This window comes from Ailuropoda melanoleuca, chromosome X (genome assembly GCF_002007445.2).
Source record: "Ailuropoda melanoleuca isolate Jingjing chromosome X, ASM200744v2, whole genome shotgun sequence".
Taxonomy (NCBI): Eukaryota; Metazoa; Chordata; class Mammalia; order Carnivora; family Ursidae; genus Ailuropoda; species Ailuropoda melanoleuca.
Window position 1 is genome coordinate 16,798,171 of NC_048238.1, and position 22,027 is coordinate 16,820,197.

General features: G+C 43.6%; 1 long non-coding RNA gene across 4 annotated transcripts in view; it reads left to right on the forward strand.

Annotated features, from left to right (window-relative positions):
* Positions 1–723: 723 nt before the first annotated feature.
* Positions 724–22,027, forward strand: part of LOC109491226 — a 37,778-nt gene continuing 16,474 nt past the window's right edge. For 2 of the 4 annotated variants that reach the window (XR_004622531.1, XR_004622532.1), the window contains exons 1-3: positions 724–1,183; positions 1,456–1,672; positions 5,986–6,088. This is a non-coding gene — a long non-coding RNA (uncharacterized LOC109491226). The remainder of the gene's footprint in view (positions 1,184–1,455; positions 1,673–5,985; positions 6,089–22,027) is intronic. The other 2 variants (XR_004622533.1, XR_004622534.1) reach the window with 1 other exon arrangement.

The window sequence follows — 22,027 nt, forward strand, 5'->3', positions numbered from 1 at the left end:
AAGCACTTAACCTATATTATAGCAAATCCTCATAAAACCTGGTATGTTAGAGATTCCTAGGTTCAATTTATAAACAGGGAAGGTCCTAGAGAAGTTAAGAAACTGGCTCTAAGTCACACAGCTAGCAGATGACTCTTAGGATTGGAATCCAATCTTAGGATTGGAATCCAGCCTGCCTGCCTCCAAGGTCCTGTTCTCCACGTTGCCAAGCTGCCTCCCAAGGTTTGCTCTCTTAGGACGAGTGCTAATGTTTTGGTGACTTACTGCTAAGACAGTCTCAGATAGCACCTGGGTTTCTTGCTTTCAAACTGGGATGTTTGAACCACAAAGGCATACGTGGTGGCACCCCAGGGTAAGCAGAACCGCATGATAAACTTGATGCATCTTTACTGTCAAGTCATTCATGATGCATATTTTTATAAAAATAAAAATGTTAACGCTAAACAAGATACTGAAAATATATCTCCTGCTCTGGGAAACTGTTTGGGGCTAAACCATGAGATGTCAGGTACACAGAAAAAAAAATCACATGCATCCTTCTCTACCTTTAGAAGGGCTTCAACAGGAAAGCTTAAGAAATACTGCAGGAGTGTGGGAAAACTCAGTTGTGTGGGTATCAGTCAGGACGGCAGAGCCACTCTAGGTCTTTCAGAGGGAATTTAATACAGGAAATGGTTTACAAGAATGTTGGCCACGCCCAGGGAACACGAGGGGAAGGGAGGAGACCCCAAGAGTAGTGACGGCAGGAAGCTAGAGACAGGAGAAACTATTGCTAGGACCGGAGGAGCCAAAGGGAAGAGGTGCTGTTCCCAGAGCCCAGGAGCACGCTCTTCACTGAAATTGTTCCCACACTGCTGGTGCTTTGAGAATCCTGTCACTCCTGAAAACACCAAAGGTCACCGGAGCCTGCAGCTGTGCGTGACGTCAGAGCTGCTACTGTCACAGTAGCCCTCACTTGCCAGCATCTACCAGCCACTGTCTGTCACCGCAAGTGCGGGAAAGACAGAAGGCCATCTCTGGTGCCACAGCCACCACCAGAAGCTGGAGAAAAATGTCTTCTCCCTTTCTTCCACCTTCCAATCTCCTGTCATTCTCTCCCATTGGCAGAACCCAGCCAGAAGCCAGCAGGCAAGGGAGTCTGGGAAAAGTAGTTTGCAGGTAGCCAGAGTCCTCCAACAAAGAGGTGAGTAAAGAAGGGTGGGAATGGTGCAAACAGGCAATTGAGGAGCTACGGCCTGTTATATTATTATTAATATAAAGTATTTCCATGAAGGTTTACCTTGTATTTCTTCCTCATGGAAGTTAGGGCATATGTGTCTCATTTGAGACAAGTAAATACAAGTATTCCTTGCTTTCCCAAATCTATTTGGGTATTGAGTTCAGATAGTGAGAGTTTGGATAACAAGTCCAGATAGTGAGGGGGAATACCTATTTTTATTATTATTTTTTTCTTAGTGACCAGCCTTTATTACATGCTCCAGTATTAAGCTTCACACAGAGAAGCACGAAGTGCCAAAGACACCCATTGGATCCACTTCTAGGTCCAGCAAGCAAGCCTATGATGGCCCTCTGGAGAATAACTGCCTTCAGGAAGTGTTTCACATACTCTACCCTACAGGGGACATGCATTCTACAAAAAACAAACTTTCCACGGGCCAATACTTTCTCTTTGGTAAGTGACGTATATCACAGTCTACTTGTCCTTGGCGTTAGCATTGATCCTGTTTTCTACAGTTTACTGAGATATAATTGATATATAACATTGTGTCAGTGTAAGGTATAAATGCAATGTAACGATGTGATACGCATGCGTACTGCAAACTGGTTACCACAATAAAGTTAGTTAACACATCCATCACCTCACATAGTTACCATTTGTTTCTGTGGTGAGAAATTCTAAGATTTTTTTCGTCTTAGCAACTTTCAAGTATACAATACAGTATCATTCTCTGCAGCCACCATGCTATTCGGCCTCTGTTTTATAGCTTTGCAGGGCACACATACATTAGAGTTTTTGAAAAGTTCTGCAGGCTCACCTAATCTTTTTCGATCTTGGAAGCCTCTTTTCACTAATAGGTGTGGGCCCTATGCTGCCATGGGAAGTCACCATGAGAGCCAACTCAGCCACATTTTCCAAATTTTCTTTCAAGGAAGCCTGATGTTAGCTCTGAACTTTATTCTTTGTCTCCATCTTTCCTTGCTTTCTGACCTTGGCAAATCCTTTTTCACCATTTGAGCCTTCGTTTCTTCATCTACAAAGTGGGGCAAGTAATACCTACTTCACAGACTTATTCTGAAGGCTAAATGAGATTGCATGAAAAGTTGATGGCAAAGAGTAAAGTGTCGTACAAACGTAAGGAACCCAGGCTTGTCAAAGGTCTGTTTGAGGTCCCCAACTCATAAGGTTGTTCTGGATGCTTCTTTGCAGCAGGCCCTTTTGGGCACAGTTCCAGTCGTGGAGCCCTTTCTTCACCTGGGCTTATGACACTCATCCAGCTCTGGCTCTCAGCTGAATCCTGACAGCCGTACGGATTTACCTGCCTCGCTTCTCTGTCCCCCTCCAGACTACCCTAGACACCGCTGTTACAGATATCATTCTAAAATAGATCTTTGATTTTTTTCATTCCCATACTTAAAATAAAACTTGCATTAATTCCCCTTTTGCTTACCACATCAAGTCCAACTGTTCTTTGGCAGACATTCAAGAGTTTTTTCTAACCTCATCTGCCCTTCACCTCCAGCACCAAAATTCTAGTCATACAGCCCATCCCTTGCTCTCTACTAAAACTCTAAGAAACCTAGGTTCAGATTCTGACAGAACCACTGTTTAATTATGTGACCTTAGACATGTTACTTAACCTCTCCAGGCCTCAGTTTTTCTCCTCTGTAAAAGGGGACAATAATAATACTTATTTTATGGGATTGCTCTTTAGGATTATACAAGATAATGTATACTGAGTTCTTAGGACTGTGTCTGGCAGTATTATGTGGTCAAGAAATGTCAGTTATTTACTGTTAATGTTTTTGCGACAATTAGAATCTTCTAATTTTCTTCCTCTTTTCTTGTTGCCTCTCCATCTGGGGATGCCCTCCATCTTAGTTCCTCCATTTAAAGTGTTACTCATTTGTTTTTAATATAACTTTGGCAAATTATGTTAGCTCTCTCGGCCTTCATTTCTTCATGTACAAATTGGACAAAGTCATACATGCCTCACAGGATTGTTCTAGCTCTACAGGGCACGTGAGGTTATACGAAAGCTCTACGGCAAAGTATAAAGAATCTTGCAAACCTTCTCTGCAAGCTCTCTTTGACCATTCCCTGCCTATTCCTCTTTCCTTTGACATTCTCTGAATGCTAGCCTCTAATAGGAGTGTGGGCTTCATGTTTGGTATTTGTCATATCACAGCCTCGTTAAAATTTGCCTTGGTATTTATGTACCTATAGAGATAGGGGTCTTCGTAAGAGTAAAGCTGATGTCTTCAGCGGGCATAGTGCAAGACAGCAGAGTAAGTTTGCCAAATTGAACTGAAACTCAAAATAATAATACAGCTTTCTTTAGTTGGTCACATGGGCTGGTATATTTAATTTGCACATTTCTTTGCCCAAGGAAAGGAATTTCCAAAGATGAAATGCCAGCCTTCACTGAAGAGGCTGCTGGTGTAGACCAGTGCTGGTCAAAGGGTGGTTGCTTTCCAGACCAGCAGCATTAGCACTAACTGGTGGCTTGTTCGAGTTCAAGCATCTTGGTCTCCACCCCAGACCTACTGAATCAGATTCGATGGAGGTGTGTGGGAATCTGCACTTTGACAAGCTGCTGAAGCCTTACATGTGCTTAGGTCTGGGAAGCCCAGGTGTAGACAGCCTCAAGAAGGAAATCTTCATTTTCTTCATTTGACATTTGACAGAGGAGTACCTATCCAGCTTGTTCGACCAAAGGCAATTTATTTCTAGCAAGGTGAACCATGTTTTCAAGTAAGCAAATTTCTTAGAATCTGACAGAGTTTTCTCTAGTTCCCCAAGGTGTGATGAGCAGTAATTTTTATTGGCTTATTTTTTCTGTGGCAAACTTGAATTTAAAAAAGAAAGACAGTGTAAGAGAAAAAAAAAAACCCAAAACTAAACCCCTGACACCTGCTGGTACTTTGTTAATCAAATCTATACAACTGTGACTTGTTTTTGCAAGCATGTGAGGCTGTTGACCATATCCTCCTTAAAAGGCTTATCCCACATTGTTAAAGGAGACAAAATATCTTAGGTTTTCTCTTTTTATACTTTGAAGGCTTTATCCTCCCATATTGCAAACAGTAATGGTTCATGGCTGGAACCTCTTATAAATGTTGTCTTCTCAGCAGCGGGAGTAAACACTTCAGAGCTGAGATAGTAATTACTGTCACATGAAAAGCAGGAGACATATTGTGACTTCTTGCACTGTCAGAAAGCCCTTCTTGCAAATGGCAGCACTTCACAGGGACTTTTATAAGGTACAGTTTACAATTTCCATGGGTGATCTGTTATTTTAAAACACCAACGGGAAGATTAAGAATGTGTCGACACAAAAGCAGCACCAACCAATGCCCTTCGGCCCTCCCAAACATGAACCAGAAAGTTCCCTCGCCTTTTAAGGAAAATTATAATCTGCCAAGATAGAAAAGAGGGTTATGAAAGGATTATGTCCTATAATAAATTTAGGACAATCCAGATTTTTCCTCAAGCAATTGCAGACTGTAGCATGATTTGTTTACATATTTGCTCTGACTGGGTAATTTGGGCATAGGTTGCTTCTAAGGCAAGAGTAAGAGAAAAGATGGCTAGCTCTGGAAAGATTTTTGCCCAGAAGTTTGATCTGTTTCTGAATTCTGGGCCATTTGGGGGGTCTCAACCTTTAGTGGATTTCCAATAGAATAAATTATATGAGGCGTTTGTGAAACAGGTATGACCTAAGACGTTGGACTTCACTAAGCAGACAGAACTAAGTGGGATTAAATGAATTAATATTTGTAAAGCCTGTTGCATAATGCTTGGCATACAGTACGTGCTATTATCAGTGTTTGATAAATAAATGAGAAGCTCCACTTTGAATTAAGGAAAGTTTCATTTGTGCTTCTAGGAAGATTTTGGATTAGAAAATGGGTGGATCTTGAAAGAAAGGGTATACAGTGTGTAGAATGCAGAATCCCACCATTCAGTTGGCACCAATAACCTCTCATGACTGCCATATAGGCCGAATTTCTACCTGGAATTGCTAGTGGCAAAGCAGAACAGCAGAAAGCATTTTGCACCTGTGGTGTCTTTCCAGATAGTACTGCCACTTACTAGCTAAGGCCTTTGGGCAAGTTGTTTCACCTCTCCCTGTTCCTCATTTTTCTCAGATGTAGAGGCTCACATGAGATAATATGTATCAAAGAGCTTTGTAAACTTGAGAGTGCTAGCTATACGTATGGATGGTTTTATCCTTAGATAGTCAATTCCAGCACAACTGTGAGGGGCAGCCCACATATTTGGTGAGTCACTGGGGATGAATAGCTAAGAATTGACATACTTCCCAGAGGTGGGGGGGATGCTGTAGCAGGAATGTCAGGAAACTCCCTTTGGGGGAAATGGTATGGAGGGAGGAGAGGTAATTTACCATTCAAACCTTGTCAGGAGGGTTATCTAAAATATTCCGGAAGTGTTTTCTTCACTCACAATGAAATAAGTTAATGGGAAACATCTATTATAATTGCCAGTGCTTCCTGCCTACTTAGCATCCAGTTTACTTGCTTTTCTAACAGAACCCTACATTTTTTCAGCCATGTGTCTCAGAGGAAGCTGATCCCATCTTCAGGGATAGCCTGGTTGGTTTAAGATTAATCCCATTCCCCTTAAATGGCCATGTGACCTAATCTGGCCAGTGAGACTAGGACAGTCTCCTGGGAGGCTTCTGGAAAATGTTTTCTCACTCCCAAGGGAGAGCCAAAAAAAGAGATAGTCTCTCTTCTTCCTAGGAGTTGCTGTGCCTGGAGGAGATACTTGGAACGGCTGCCGCCATCTTGCTACTGGCCTGACCCTGAAGCCAACAGTGAGGAACAGAAAGGCTAAGGAGTGGAGGTGGGTGGGGAGTTGGGGAGTGGAGTCATAGACATTGTGAGCTGAAACCACCCCAACTGACACAGAACTTCCCGTATGCTATCAAAGAAATCAACATAGCCGTCTTTGAGGTAGTGGCGTTGTCCCCGTTATATGGGATGAGGAAACCAAGAGGTGAAATTGCTCAGGGTCACCCACCATGTAGGTGGAGGATTTAGAGCTCGGACTGAGCTCTGTTTGACTTCAAAGGCTGTGCTCCTTTGTTGTTGCTTGGTCTCCCAAACCTTGCCTCAGGTAAAAAATGGTCAAAAGGCAGTCTACTTACTAGGGCCATGAGGCTCGCAGAGCCTGGGAGTTGGACAGCCTGAGTTTTTTGTTTTGTTTTGTTTTTTATGTTGGCTTTGCTGCCCAACATTTGACCTTTCTGAACCTCCATTTCATCATGTGTAAGACAGTTGGACCAGATGTTTACTGAGGTTCTTTTTGGTTCTAAGATCTTTCGAAATGCTTGGTAAACCACAGGGAGGGATAAGAGAAAATAAATAACATACAGTCGGTATCTTGAGAAAGGGCGCTGGGCAGGATTTCCCCTCTCAACCCTTTCAGCGTTACAATGCATCAGTGAAGTTGCTGAAGAACAAGAGAAGGTTCCATGTGGCACTAAGCAGGATAAGCCAAAACCAGATAAGAGTTTTCACTAGGGTGAAAGGAAGAGAGCTACGAAGACGCCAGATAAAGGATATTTTCTATAGTGTCCCCCCTCAACAATCCAGCCAGCTTGATTGCTGAGTTTCTGACCAACAGTTAGGTTCTGACCGGCATTTGTGCTTTCACTTCCTTTGTATTCTTAAGGTGCTTAAAACAGAGCAGGACAGGCTGTACCAGGCACTTTAAAATACCTGACTTCTGTTCCCTTCTAATTGCTAGGAAAGTTGTTTCTGTGATATTATCACCCAAGATAGCCATAGTGCTTAGATAATTTTCAGCCACAATTCAGCAGGGAGGGAATCCCTTGGAGGAGACACTGGCAGCCCCTGGCCTGGGGCTAAGAAAGGAGGTGGGGGGATGACTCTGATATTTTGCAAGCCCCATCCACTCCCTTCCCCATCTTAGCAGTTTCCTAGGGCTGCTGTAACCAAGTGCCACAAACTGGGTGGCTTAAAACAACAGAAGCTTTATTGTCTCCCAGTTTTGGAGGCTACGAGTTCGAAGTCAAGGTGTTGGCAGGGCCATGCTCCCTCTGCAGCCTGTGGGGGAGAATCCTCCCTTACCTCTTCCAGCTTCTGGTGGTTGTCAGCAGTCCTTAGCATTCCTTGGCTTGTAGATGCCTCAGTCCAATCTCTTCCACCATAGTCACATGGCCATCTTCTCCCTGAATGTGTCTTCTCTTCCTATAAGGACACCAATCATATTGGACTAGGGGCTCACTCCACTCTGCTAGGACCTCATCTTAACTAATTACATCTGCGAGGACCCTATTTCCACATATGATCATGTTTTGAGGTACTGGGGGGTTAGGACTTCAACATATCTTTTTGGGGGACACAATTCAACCCTCAAGAGCCCCCATCTAGGCAGTCTTACTGCCACATAATCGAGTTCTTGCTATATGAGGCAGTGTGTTTTTCTATTCAGGCCTGCTTTTCTTCTTCAAAGCCACTTTCCATGTTTCTTGAAAAATGATTCTGCTTGTAAAAAATCTGAGGGGGGGGAGGAGGAGGAGAAGCTGGATATTTCTGGAGCAGCCGCTAAAGGATGTGGCCCCCAGACCAGCACCTTTCAAATGTTACTGTGTGCACAAATCCCTTGAGGACCTCATTAAGCACCAGGGGCTGGTACAGTGGATCCGGGGTGGGGCCTGAGAGTCTGCATTTCTAGCAAAGTCCCAGGTGCTGCTGGTCCACAGAGTAGCAAGGCTCTAGGTCTAGGCTATATGATGGCCACATCTATTTACCCAGAACAACTAAAAATGATCATTCTTGGGATGTTTCAAAACTTCAGCTGCATATTAGCCAGAAAAAGTCCCAGTAAACTAAGAGTATCCCAAGACGAGAAAGAGCAATTCAGTGACGTTTTTCACGTGACAGTGAAGTCAGAAACATCTGTGCACATTCATCTGGATGAATACAGTGTTTTCTAATTTCTGGGCTGTGGTGACTAGTGGAGATGTGCCTGTCAGAAGCCATGATTCGTAGGGACAGATTGACTTTAAGGTTTAGGGAAAACAAGTAACTTCCTGTCTTGGTGTACCAGAAAAACTGCATTTGGAGAAGCTGCTGGCCAAGTTTGACAGGGACTGCCCATTTCCTACTGGGAGAAGTCAAGCAGCCAGATTTCCTTGGGTCTCAATCCTGTTGGGTGCTTAGTCCCAGGGCCCACCCAGAGGATCTCAGAAGGCCACATCTGCGGCTTTTCTCCCACCCACACCTGTGACACCCCTCACTTGCCAGCTCCCTCAGACCCTCAATGACTCCCAGACGCTCCCTATTCATGGTCGTCAGGGCTGAGACGGGCATATAGAAGGACCAGGTGGATGACCCAGGGCGTATCCCTTGGAGGGTCCAGCCTCTGGATGAACTCATGCAGAGCAGGTTCCAGAGAAGAGCAATCCTTTTGTGACGTCAGGGGCTGGCAATTTGGTTTTCCAAATTCAACAGTGACCTGATTATTTCCAGCTCAAAAACACCCATGTGCTATTGGCTCTCTGACAATACTTAGTTGGAAGTTTCTAGGAAGATAGCTTTCTGAGTGTTTGGCACAGTGCGTCTTTTGGGTCAGAATGTTAGTTTGCGTGGTCAGCACTGTGGCTATGGGATTTGTAATAAAAGCCAGCTCTGTCAGACTACACATCCCTGCAATGTCTTCTTACAGTTGATAGAAGGGGAGAAAAAGAACAGCATAGAGAGAGTTTTGGTTACCTATTGCTGAGTAAGAAACTACCCCAGAACTTAGTGGTTTGAAGCAATAGCTATTTTACTTGCTTATGATTTTGTGATTCAGGAATTTGGAGAGGCACCGTGGGAAGGGCTTGTCTTCTCCCCAGTGTCTGGGTGCTTGGCTGGGTGGCTTGAAATGACTGGAAATATTGGCGGGGATGGTCAGTTGGGGTCATATGTCCGGGCCCTCAGTTCTTTGCCGGGTGGCTTCTCCACGTGGCTAGCTGGGCCCTCGCATGGGAGTCTCAGAATAGTGAGACTTCTTCACTGCTAGCTGGCTTCCCCTTACATAGTGGAAGCTGCCAGGCTTCTCAAAGGCTTGGCCCAGAGCAAGCCCTCTGTCATTTCTGCCATGTTCTACTGCTCAAAGCAAGTCACGGGACATGCCTAGATTCAAGATGGTAAAGAGACTCCATTTCTTGATGGTAGCAACAGCAAGTAATTTGTGGCTATCTTTAATCTACCACAGAGAGAGAAGTGGAAAGAACATTTTTAAAATCATGTTCTGTCCAGGTTCTGATCAGATTAAGTCAAGCCCAAGCAGCCGACAGAATTCCCTGTGATTCCTGGCCTCTTCCTCCCACTGGCCAATTTTTAACTTTGGGGTAGAGTCCGCAAGTGGTCTTTCAACCTTCGGTCACACACAGCCACTCGGACTTTTTTTAGAACTTCCATTTTGCTTTTCTGCCTTCCAACACCCAGTTCTTTCTAGATGAAGTGTTTTAAAAAACCTTTCATCGTGTATTTTTTGTTTTATAAAAATCATTGAAGTGGTACATAATTACATTTTCACTGGCAAAATTATGACAATACTATAGCACACACAGTAAAACATAAAAATGCCCCTCTACTTTTACTCTCCATCTACTCACCTCCAGACAAGCAGCAACTGCAGTTCATTGTGCCTCTCTTTACCCCCCTGTGCATACATACACATTCAAGTATATGTACGTAGACTCAGAGTGTTTTGTTCCTTAAGTGAGATCCAGTGTTATGTATTATTCCGCAAGTTGCTTTTTCCATCTAACAATATGTCATGGTGATGGTTCCATATTCATATATTGACCCACTTATTTCTTTGAACTTGCTGTGTATTAGTCCATCGGACCGACACGGCACAATTAACACAATGACTCCCCTGGTAATGGACTTTTAGCTGTTTATAATTGTTTTCTCATGACAATAAGTGGTAATTGAAATAACTATTCTTGCATATATACCTTTCTGCACATTTGCACATGCTTTTATGAGGTAGATGCCTGGAGGTGAAATAGCTGGGTCAGAGTACGGGCATTTGCAATTTCAATAGATATAGACAGTTGACTCTCAAAATGCAGAGTACATTCCTCCAATATTTTCCCGCACCTTGATGACGCTGGCTGTTACTGTTTTTCTTTCTTCCAGGCTGATGGATGGATGAAAATGCTATCTTACCATTGCACTTCTTTCCTGTAACTATTCATTCTTTTTATTTCTTCCTCTGAAACATCTTCTGTTAAAGTCATTTGCCAAGTAAAAAAGTATGCTCTTTATGTTTTCGCTAAATATTTGTGGGAGCTCTTCACATATCAATCTTGTGCTATTTCCTAAAGCTAAATTCCCAGATGTGGAATTGCTAGGTCAAAGGATTTCTCGAGTCTTCCTGCAGATTGTACTCTTGGAAGGGACTCATCTCACCACATTAATAAGTTGAGTTTCATTTTTCATCACTACACGAGCTCCCTGTATAGAGGAAATAAAGCTGAGAACCCTACACTAATACATTTTAAGGCTACTGGTGCCCAGCTGTGCCAAGCTACTTTATATATAATTAGCAACCTTTTTAGAAAAATATTTTATTTATTTGAGAGAGAGAGAGAGCACAAGAGAGAGAGAGCACGAGCAGGGGGAGGGGGAGGAAGACAAGCAGACTTCCCGCTGAGTAGGGAACTCGATGCGGGGCTCAATCCCAGGACCCTGGGATCATGACCTGAGCTGAAGGCAGATGCTTCACCAACTGAGCCACCCAGGCACCCCTAATTAGCAAACTTCTTCCTTAACATAGCTGAGCCAATAGGTGGCTCACTGGCCAGGACAAGAGCTAAGATCTTTCACTCAATGACTTTACATTTTCTCTTTTTCTTGAAGATTTAGGTGGAAAACATAGACTCTGGCTCGTCACTGAGCCATTTGCTGAGTCCCTACTATGAAAAAGGCACTGTTTTAGGCACTGCTGCTTATTATTATGACCTGGAATCTCTAAGGATGATTAAATTTCTGAATATGGCAGTACAGTCGAGGATGCTATTTGCAGTTCCAGATTTCGTGCGCGAGCGTGTGTGTGTGTGTGTGTGTGTGTGTGTGTGACTTGAGCTGTAAGCTTTATGAGGGCTGGGTTACAGAACTTGTTGCTGAACCGCTAAGTTGAGCTGACTAGCCTCTGAACCTCAGTGTGGTTCTTGCGTTCTCCAGTTACAACAGGTACACAGGCAGTTAGAAATGTTGCTTTGTTAGACATAGCCGTAAGCGAAAGAGAAAACATTAGCAAAAGTTGAAAAAGCAGATAATATGTGTGTGGACATGCACAGGAAATAAAGTGCTCTTAAAGGAAATATGATTTAGGAGATATCCAGGAGCTCGTACAAACACTTCTGTCATTTGAGAATTTAGAAATTGCCTTAGCATATAATACGTGTTTGACACATTTTATTAAAAACCGTTCCTACAGCAACAGTTGTGCCTAGATGATTTGTGTTTCAGTTATCTGAAGCCTTTAAAAATCTAGAATACTAAATTCTGTACCACGAGTGACTGAATTGTTATTATTGGAGGTCGTTTTTCTTATTGTTGGTTTGTTGGGTAGACTGGTGACTTGTTCAGGTGAAACATTTGAAGCAAACGTGGGCACCTGCCCATACATAGCATGGGTGTAATTGCTGTTGCTACCCATTAATTGCAGGGACAGAGTTAATCCTAGTATGATGCAGGAACATGGGATTTGAAGTAGGAAGAATTGATTTGAGTCCTGACTTTCTTCCTAATCGATTGTCTTTTTTGGGAGGTCACCTAATTTTTAAAGCCTCATTTTCTTATCTGTAAAATAGTTAATGCTGGCCACAGAATTTTGTGAACACCAAACAACCTTTGGATGGGAAGGTATTTTCTAAACATTAAAGTGCTCTTCCAATGTGAGTTTTATTATTTTGCCATAATACATCCATCCATCCATCCATCCATCCATCCATCCATCCATCAACAGTTTCTGATTACCTGCCATGAACCAGGCATTGAGCTAAGTGCCAGAATAATGAAATAAACAGGACCTGGTTCCTGCGTTGTCGTTTAGAGACCAGTGGAGATGGTGGTCAAGATAATGTCCAGTCCAGTCAAGGCTGTGTTGAAGCAGGCTCATTCAGGCTCACAAGAGCTGACTGCTAAATTTTCAGGAATTCTGTGAGTGGGCTGTTAAACACAGTCATTGCTAAAAATTATGTATATAGTTGATTCCCATTATTCACAGATTCCGTATTCGTGAATTCGCTTACTCACTAAAATTTATTTGTAAGCCCCAAATCAATAGTTGGGGCACTTTTGTGGTCATTTGCAAACATGTGCATGTGCAGAGTTGGAAAAATTTGAGTTGCCCAATGTGCACGCTCCCAGCTGAGGTCAAACAAGACCTTCTTGTTCCAGTTCTCATACTGTAAATGAGATGGGGTTTTTTTGTGGTATATATTTAGTGCCACGTTTTTCACATTTTTGTGCTTTTTTGTGGATGATTTCACTGTTGAAAATGGCTTCTAAGTGTAGTACTCAAGTGCTGACTCGTGTTCCTAAGCACAAAAATGTTGTGATGTGCTTTATGGAGAAAATACTGTGTTAAATAAGCTTTGTTCAGGCATGAGTTATAGCGCTGTTGGTCATGAGTTCAATGCTAATGATTCAGCAACATATATTAAATAAGTTGTCTTTAAACAGAAACATACATAAAACAAAGTCATGCATTGATCAGTTGGCAAAATATTTTGAGGCTTGCAGGCAATTAACCCTGTATTTCCTCTAGAAGCAATAATTCAGTATTTGCTGAGTGTTTGCAGCAACTTTGCAGAACATTACTATTGTGAATAACGAGAATTGACTATATACACTTAAAAATGAATTATATTACACAAAAGGTAGTAAAGACTCAAAACTCCTAACTTCCTAATTATTTTGCTACATATGACTATCATCTATGCTCTTGCGGTTATTTATGTGTATTAAAACTGTATAGCAGAAATACGATACAGTGAGGGTCTGTGCATCTCTTTCCAAACCCCCGTGGTCAGTGATGACAAGCTGGTAGTTGGACATTGGCCACGGTGGGAGTATTTACACGACAGAAACCAGCAAAGGCTACAAATCCAGGCTCCCGCACCTCAGCCCCCAACCAGTTGTTAAACATTTACCAGAACACAACTGCCTTCAACTTTCTTTAGGGACCTATCTTTATGCTCCTGGAGCCAACTCTCGGACACCAGGAGAGAAGCAAGTTGTTAGGAGTTTATCTCCCCTACCTCCAGCTCAGGGTCGTCAGCCGATGGCTGACTGGTGCTCTTATGCCTCGGAGTGGCAGTTATATTCCAGAGCTCCCCTCAGGATCCACATGGGCTGAGATCCCCAGATCCCTGTGGTTCCTACCCTTGTTAGGCTTCTTCCCCTTCCCTGTTCTTCTTTCCTCTTACCCTTACTGGTTTCTCCTGGGAGCTCTTCCTTGATAAATCACATGTACATACACCCGAGTCTCAGGGCCTGCTCTTTAAGCATGCCATCAAAGACAGTACTCCAGAAAACCTGAGAAGAAAGTCATGGGGTCAGCAATGAGAGTGTGGGTATCTCAGACTGGTCTGGAAGATCTATTGGTAGGTCTTGATTTTCTGGCTCTAACTCCTCCTTACGAAGGCAATGCTTTCCAGTTTTATCCTTCCATTTATATGTCCTCGGAACCCATGGACAGGCGTGAATGAAAAGTTCTGTAGGTTTTACAGTTGCAACTTAGGTGCTTCACGCATTCACATTTTGATAAAATCGACAGATTACTCGAGCGTCCTTTACTCAGTCTAGCTTCTTGCTGGGTTTGCCTCTGCTGAGCTCGGGTAGTGGACCTGAACTCTGACATGCAATAATAAATCAAGCTTTCATCAAGTTCTTCTTAGGCTGTTGGGAAACAAAAACCCTATAAGCAATGCTGCAACAACTTCCTTTGAAATTCTAATTCGTTTTACCGTGATAAAAAAATGTGATAAGTAGTCAAGAAGTCCACTGTGCTGTTGTCTACAACTGGAATATGATTTTCCGAATAGTTTCTTGATTTTCAAATTGTTCTTGCTCTGGAGTTAGCAAGTGCCAGTTCAGATGCAGCGTCTAGTAATTGTGCAGTAATTAAATGCTTGCTCGGGAAGACAATTTTAGATCACTGAATTGCTTTACTGCATTCTGAAAAGCTGAACGGGCCATTCAATCAGGTAGAGCCTGTGTTTGTCTTCTAACCCAGACTTGTCATAAATTATGCACACGGGCAAAGACTGAATTTGAAAAGGAAGAAACTTGGGGCATAGGGCAATTATTGTTCCAACAGTCACTGGAGAGTTCAGTAGGCTGCAGGAAAGGAGGCCTGTCTTGAAGATTCCTGGCAAGGTTTTGGGGATTAGGATGAAGTGCCTTCCTAGCCAATCTGCTTTTAAACTGAAACCACTCACTGACTGGAGGGCTTTTGCTTACTCTCCTGAATGCTGCTCCGGCTCGAACAGCCCCAGAGAAGAAAGCGTTCCCAGGAACTTGTGCTCAATTACATAATTTAGAGGAAAGCATAATAATATGATTTCTCAAAGTATGACATAGGTGAGAGAAATATTAGTATAAACATTGGGTATCACATGTATTACTGCATACAAGAGAAATTCTTCGCTGAGACTTCTAACTACATCATTTTGCATTTGCCCTAGGAGTTTTTTATTGAGGAATAATTTACCCACAGTAGAACACACAAACCTTAGGTGTATCATTTGACGAATTTTTAAAAAAGACTTATTTATTTATCTGAGGGCGAGAGAGAGAGAGAAAATGCATGATCTGGGAGAGGGGCTGAAGGAGAGGGAGAGAGAATCTCAAGCAGACTGCACCAAGTGCAGAGCCGGACACAGGGCTCGATCCCATGACCTAGAGATCATGACCTGAGCTAAAACCAAGAGTCAGATGCTCAGCCCAGGCGCCCCCGTGAATATTTATCTATATACTCATATAACTACCACCCAGATAAAGATACAGAACAATTCCATCGCCCTGGAAAATCCTCTCATGCTCCCACACATATGACACCCTCTCCCAGAGGTAACCACCACTCTGATTTCCTACACCACACATTAGTTTCACCTATTCCTGAAATTCATCTAATTAGATGGTTTCTTTTTTTTCTGGTCTGGCTTCTTTCACTACGCACAATACATTTGGGACGACTGTAGTATACATCAACACTTCATTCCTTTGTATTGCTAGGTCATATCCGATTGCATGGGTGTACCACACTTCATTTACCCAATCTCTTCTTGATGAGTTTTTCTGCACTTTTTGCCTACTATGAGAAAAACTGATAGAAACATTCTTGTATAGGTATTTTTGTGGACAACGTACAAAAAAGGGCTATTTTGGGCACGCACTTCTTTTGGATATATACCCAAGAGTAGCACTGCTGTGTCTGTCTTCAAAATTTGCCAAAAAAAAAAATATACACACACACACCCCAATCAGAAGAGTGCAGAGAAAGTGACTATTTCCCTAATATCTGTTCTTGGCAAAGTGAGGACACAACCTCGTATTGCCTGATGGCATTATTTCAGCAATTAAGCTTGGAATACTTCAAGTGATTGCTTAGCCATAGGGAACTGGAGAAAAAACTCAGATTCTTTCTTAGTGAGATGAATACAGGTCCTGTGTGTCTGAAAAGATGCCAGTGTTCAGGAGGCCCTTACAAAGGATTTCTTAGTACCTTGGAAATAGGGTTGAGACTCATTTCCTGGAAACAGGACAGTCTGGTTTACCTTGGGATCACCCATGGCTGAAGATAATCAAACTGTGTTGGGGGAGGAAATCCAGGCAGGATAGGTTATGCGACATTGACACAGACAGAGGGCTATGGGGCTACCAGAATCGTCCTGGTTGCTCCCCAAGGAATCCCATTTGAGAGTTGTTCTTTGCTACCAATCCTCGGATAATGGAACTGGGTTGCAGACCAGCCTAACCAGAAGAGAGGTCTGTGAAGGGGTTATGGCGCCCCCTGAGGGACACTGAAATGTTCCTCCTTACAGGACTTAACTTCCCCGTGTGAGGTCAAGTTCAAGTTGTGTTGAGTAATGTCTCTACTACCACTTCAATAATCCTCTTTGAAGGTTTCCAAATAACTTTAAAGTATATTGGGGATTTATTGGAACAACCTGATTCAGAGAAGGCTTAAGAGCAACATATATAATGTGTAGGCTCTCACAAAAGGGAGGACGAATCCTTTCTGGTTTCTTTCTCGTTTCTGGTAGAAGGGCTTCACATGATGAGATGAGTTCTAATTTTTGCTTTGTTAATGAAGGTGGTAAGGTAAGATGACAACTTCATCTTCAAAATTCTGTAGGCAAAATGCCTCTACAAGATGGCTGTGAGCCTTTTGTGTCTTGCTGGCTTAGGGTGTAAAATGAGCGATTCTGAACCCACGCCAGTACCACGCTTCCAGCGAGCATTTGGAAGTGTGTGGGAGCATTTTTGATTGTCACAATGACTGGGGGGCGTGCTACTTCCATTTGCTGAAGTGGGGGAGAGAGCGAAAATGTCTAGCACGAGGAAGAGCTGTCCCATCGAAAATGCCAGTAGGGGCCCTGTTGAGAAATACTTTTTCTTTTCCCCCTCAGGCGATCTGGAGAGGTTTATATGCAATTTATATTCAGAAGGTTTAACAACACAAACAAAATATGTCAAGTAAGTGAAAGTTAGCAGACTTAAGGAGCTTAGTGAGACAGAAGGGCTGGAGCTGTCTGGTTTTGGACATTTTGTGTGACCACTTTATCCAAAGCAGTACTTAGCTATGACCTTAAGTGGGATATGGAGGTGGAGAGATTTGTTTTCCAGGCTCCCCGACATGTTTTCTTTATTCTCCTCCAGACTTTCACTGATCCTGCCCTTCTTCTTCAATGCTTCTTGGGATGAGAGAAGCAGCTGATAAATTCATTAGGTTGTGAGAGCTTTCTCTTGCTCCTCCTAGCAGGATATCAGGAAGGGAAGAATCTCAAATGCTGGAATTTCAGATGTGGGGGAGGTAGGTAGGTGTTTTTGGCTGTGAGGTATTTCTAGAACTTCTTAAATTATTCCCGGGCAAGTAATAACTTATTTTCCTGTGAGGCTGGCTTTAGATGTGGAAACCAAAGTGTTAGAATTTGCTGTAACCATGGCAAAGAGAGTGAAAGGGGGACTGGATACCTTTGTGAGTTCACTGGTGTATGATTGGGCTGAACAAGACTCTTTTGAAGTATCAGGTTTAGAATGCACCATGTGCATTGTCAACTTTAATGTTCTATGCAATTTTGATGTGTTATCATTATTATACTGAACCTTCCTAGTATTTTTCATAGCACTTATTTCAGAACCTTACACTAAATATCCGTTCAATAAATGCGTCCCAAGTGAAACAAATGATTAGACATGGGAGTTGCAGTGGGGATTACAGAAACAGATCTCGGGCTGCTGTATCCATGGGCTGGCGTGCCTCAAGTCAGATTGAGAAGGAAAGCCTGCTGTAACATCCTTTTTGTTTCCACTAAGCATTTCCTGGGAGGGAATTCTTTTCCTTTGTGAACAGGACTGCTGAGCGCTCTCCCCCAGGCTTCCAAATGACATGGGATTATTCTGTAGCTATTCAATTTCTATGAAGGGTTTGGGGGACCACCACTAGCATCATCGTTATCCAGTACCTGACCCAACTGGTGATCATGGGAATGTAATCACAAGAGTCTCTGGGATTACCAGACCAAGATTCTAGGATAAGAATGTTAGGGATATCCTGATCACTTCCTTCCTTAGTTGGGAGAGAATCAGAAATGATGAGATCTTAAATCCCTACTTACATTTATTGAGCAACCCTGTGCCAGCCACTAGGCTATGCACCTGGGACATGAGAGTGAGGAGGACACAGTCACTGCTTTCATGGCGTTCACAGTCTAGGGAGGGTGTTGGCCAGAGGGTCTGAACTTTGGTTGCAGATTATGGTCACCCGAAGAACTTAAAAAAATACCCAAGTTGCACCATGTTCAGTAAAATCAGAATGTCTGGGGGTAGAACCCAGACTTCGGGATCTTTGAAAGGTCCCCAGCTTATCCCAAAGTGCAGCTGAGGCTGAGAAACACGACGGAGGGGAAAGAGGCAAATCTGGAAAGGAAACTTCAGATGAAAACATGACAAGTGCATTGTAGAGGTAAAAACAAAGTGCAGCTGGAGGGACACAGAGGAGAAGAAGCTACTTCTCACACCCAAGCGCTGCTCTTTACGTCGTCAGAGCAGGAGAGCACTGACAAATGGGGAACTTGGGAAATAAGAACGTGGGTGGCCTCTGAATCATTTTCTGATAGAACCAACTCTCCCCTGCAGATTAATCTGTATTGTGACTCCGGGGGGTTTGAGAATGAGAGTTGATCATTTGTGCAGTGCACTCCCCACTCCTTCTGGCTTCCCTGTCCTTTCTTTATACACCTACAGGGTATGCTGAATGCCATGGACAGGTTAGCGGTTGCTAACATATTAAAAAAGGAAAATGAAAGCTTGCTATTTCTCTCTGCTTGTGAGAAACAAAAGAAAACAAAACCCTTATTACAGTATGTGGTGTGGTCTTGTGGCTAAGCCTAGACCTGAAAATAACAATATAAAGGAACCACTTCATGCATTAAATTTCTTTTTCTTTTTTTTTTTTTTAAATATTTTATTTTTTATTTATTCGACAGAGATAGAGACAGCCAGAGAGAGGGAACACAAGCAGAGGGAGTGGGAGAGGAAGAAGCAGGCTCATAGCAGAAGAGCCTGATGTGGGGCTTGATCCCATAACGCCGGGATCACGCCCTGAGCCGAAGGCAGACGCTCAACCGCTGTGCCACCCAGGCGCCCCCATGCATTAAATTTCTAGCTCTAAACACATTAACCGTGATCCTTGTAACACCCTCTAAGAAAGTATGAGTATTGCTGGTTAACAGATGAGGAAACCGGCTCAGAGAGCAGGAGTAACTTGCCACAGCCACATGTCTTTTCAGCGGCAGAGGTGGGGTCCAAATCCATGTCTGTCTGAGTGGAAAGTGCTGCTTTCCATGTTGCATTCAAGCTTGTTCTATCTGCCAAATGACCTCGCTGAGGTGGGAATGTTGATGTATTTATGGGATTCATCTCAGTATCACACTGACACAGCGGAGCTGGCAACAAATTCAGTATTTTTATCGGCAGCCCTACCGCCACCGTCACCGAGCGTGTGGGTCTGGTGGATGAACTCTTGAATAAACCTCAACGGAATGGGGAGATATCTTGTAGGGAGAAGTAATTTGAGGGTTCATTGGGCTGTGAGATTATAAAAATAATGAGAACTATAAAGTATCTAACTGGATTTTTAATTAAAAAAAAAGACACAGGACAGGATTCAATTGTGCATTCTAGAGGCTCAAGCTTCCAGAATGTGTACTAACCTCCACGTAGAGACTCATTGCCACACCATTGCTAAAGTGATCGGAGCTTCTGGGAGAAAAAAAAAAAAGAATGAAAAACAGCCTAAACTCTAAAAAACAAAGAAACTGCCGCCACTACAACCACCACTACTAACAACAACAGAAGCCAAGTGCTGTGGGCTGGAGGTTTATGTCCCTCTCCCCCTGCCCCACCCAGTTCCTATGTTGGAATCCTAACACCGAATGTCATGGTACTGGGAGATGGGGCCTTTGGGAAGTGCTTGGGTCATGACGGTGGTGTCCTTATGAATGGGATTTATGCCCTTATGAAAGAGACCCAGAGAGCTTGCTCACCCTTTCAGCCATGTGACGATAGAGTGAGAGGGTGCCCCTGTATGACCCAGGAAAGGGGCCCTCACCAGACACAGAATCTACTGGTGCCTTGATCTTGGACTTCCCAGTCTCCAGAACTGTGAGAAGTGTCTGTTGTTTAGAAGCCCCCGCCAGTCTATGGTATTCTGTTACAGAAGCCCGAACTAACACACCTAAGCGTTACCCTGTTTTCCCTTTTCTCTTGAAGAAAACTAGTGAATCTGGTTTTTAAGGCTTTGTTCTATATCCCTGTAGCGGAGTACTATTTAGATAGAAGCCTCCGTGCTATTCATCCACAGGAACGCACATTTCCCTCTCTGTCTCTCACCATTCAGGCAGCAGAGAAATCTTTCCATACAGATTGCCACAAGGGAGGACGGTTATAGAAGGAAAAGAGAGAGAAAGACATGCATCTCACAGCATTTGAGTTTCTAAAGAGATTCAGAGAAAAGGCTTTGAGATTGACCAGCATAGCTTTTAACACTACTGGAGCCAAAACTTAGGCTGTAGACTAGTGGCTCTCAAACACCTCCTTGTATCACCGTCACCTTGCGGGGTTTTAAAACCTACCAGTGCCTGGACTTTACCTGCGAAGACTCAGTTGTAGTTGATTTTTTAAAAAAAGATTTTATTTATTTATTTGACAGAGATAGAGACAGCCAGCGAGAGAGGGAACACAAGCAGGGGAGTGGGAGAGGAAGAAGCAGGCTCATAGCGGAGGAGCCTGATGTGGGGCTCGATCCCATAACGCCGGGATCACGCCCTGAGCCGAAGGCAGACGCTTAACCGCTGTGCCACCCAGGCGCCCCTGTAGTTGATTTTTGGTGGGCATTCATTTATTTTATACATACACACACACACACACACACACACACACGTTTACACACAAACTTCCAATAACACTAACATGCAACCAGGTGGAGAACCAAAGCCTTAAAATAGTTGTTCCCAAACTTTTCTGCATGTTAAAATTACCTAGGGAGCTTTTAAATCCCCAATGCTGAGGGTGCACTCATACCAATGAAATTAGAATGTGTGGAGGTGGGAATTAGGTGCCTTTAACAGCAGATTTGGGAAGAATTCTTGCTGAGAGTTCTAGTGCATCATACTTGGATGTTTACACAGATTGGCAAGTGAGAGGGGAGGTGAAGAGGAGAGAGAGAGGAGCTGGGCTGTCAGTGTGTCCTTGAGAAGGAGCTCTGTGACATGTGTGCCCTACACCCCCAACCCCATCAAGGTGTGAAGTGTAATGGGCAGTGATGCGCTGCTCAAGGTTTAACAGATGGCTGTCCAAGAAGAAAAGCCCTGATTTGTAGGGTCTGCCACTTTCCCTGGTGTCAATACTCCTACCGTACATGGCCAAGTTCAAGATACTGACACAGCTGGCATCGCTGCTGCTGGAGCTGGAAAGATACACACACCTGGCTCCAGTGAGCGCACGTGAGCTGGCTCCATGCTAGCTAAGAGGCCAGGAGTATAAGAAATCCTTCATGCAAGTTTGGGGATCTGAGGACAGAGAATAATGTGCTTTGTTTCTAGACTTGAACCAGGAACGAGAAGAAGGAGCCTAAGGTTTCCCCATAATGTGTCATCTATAGTGGAAGTGGGAGCATATCCAGGAGGGTCTAGGTAGCGCGGGCAGAAGACGACCTCCCATGTCTCCTGTCACCTCCTGGTGGTATGAGAGAGCCAGACTTTCCTATACCTCTGAGAGCATTATGGAAGTGACTGGACATAGGCTGGAAGAGCTCGAGGGGCCTTGAGGTTAGGATGAGAAGGCCATGGAGAACTTTGAATGACCGATTATTGATGGGCACAGAGAAATAGGCTACAGATGCAAATGTGGAGGGTGCCAACCAGGACAAAAGCCAGTAACGATTGACGATCGGTTATCTCCTCATAGAGCCACGAGGCTAGCAACCTCTAGGCCCCACAGTCGGAGAACTAACAGACCCGAG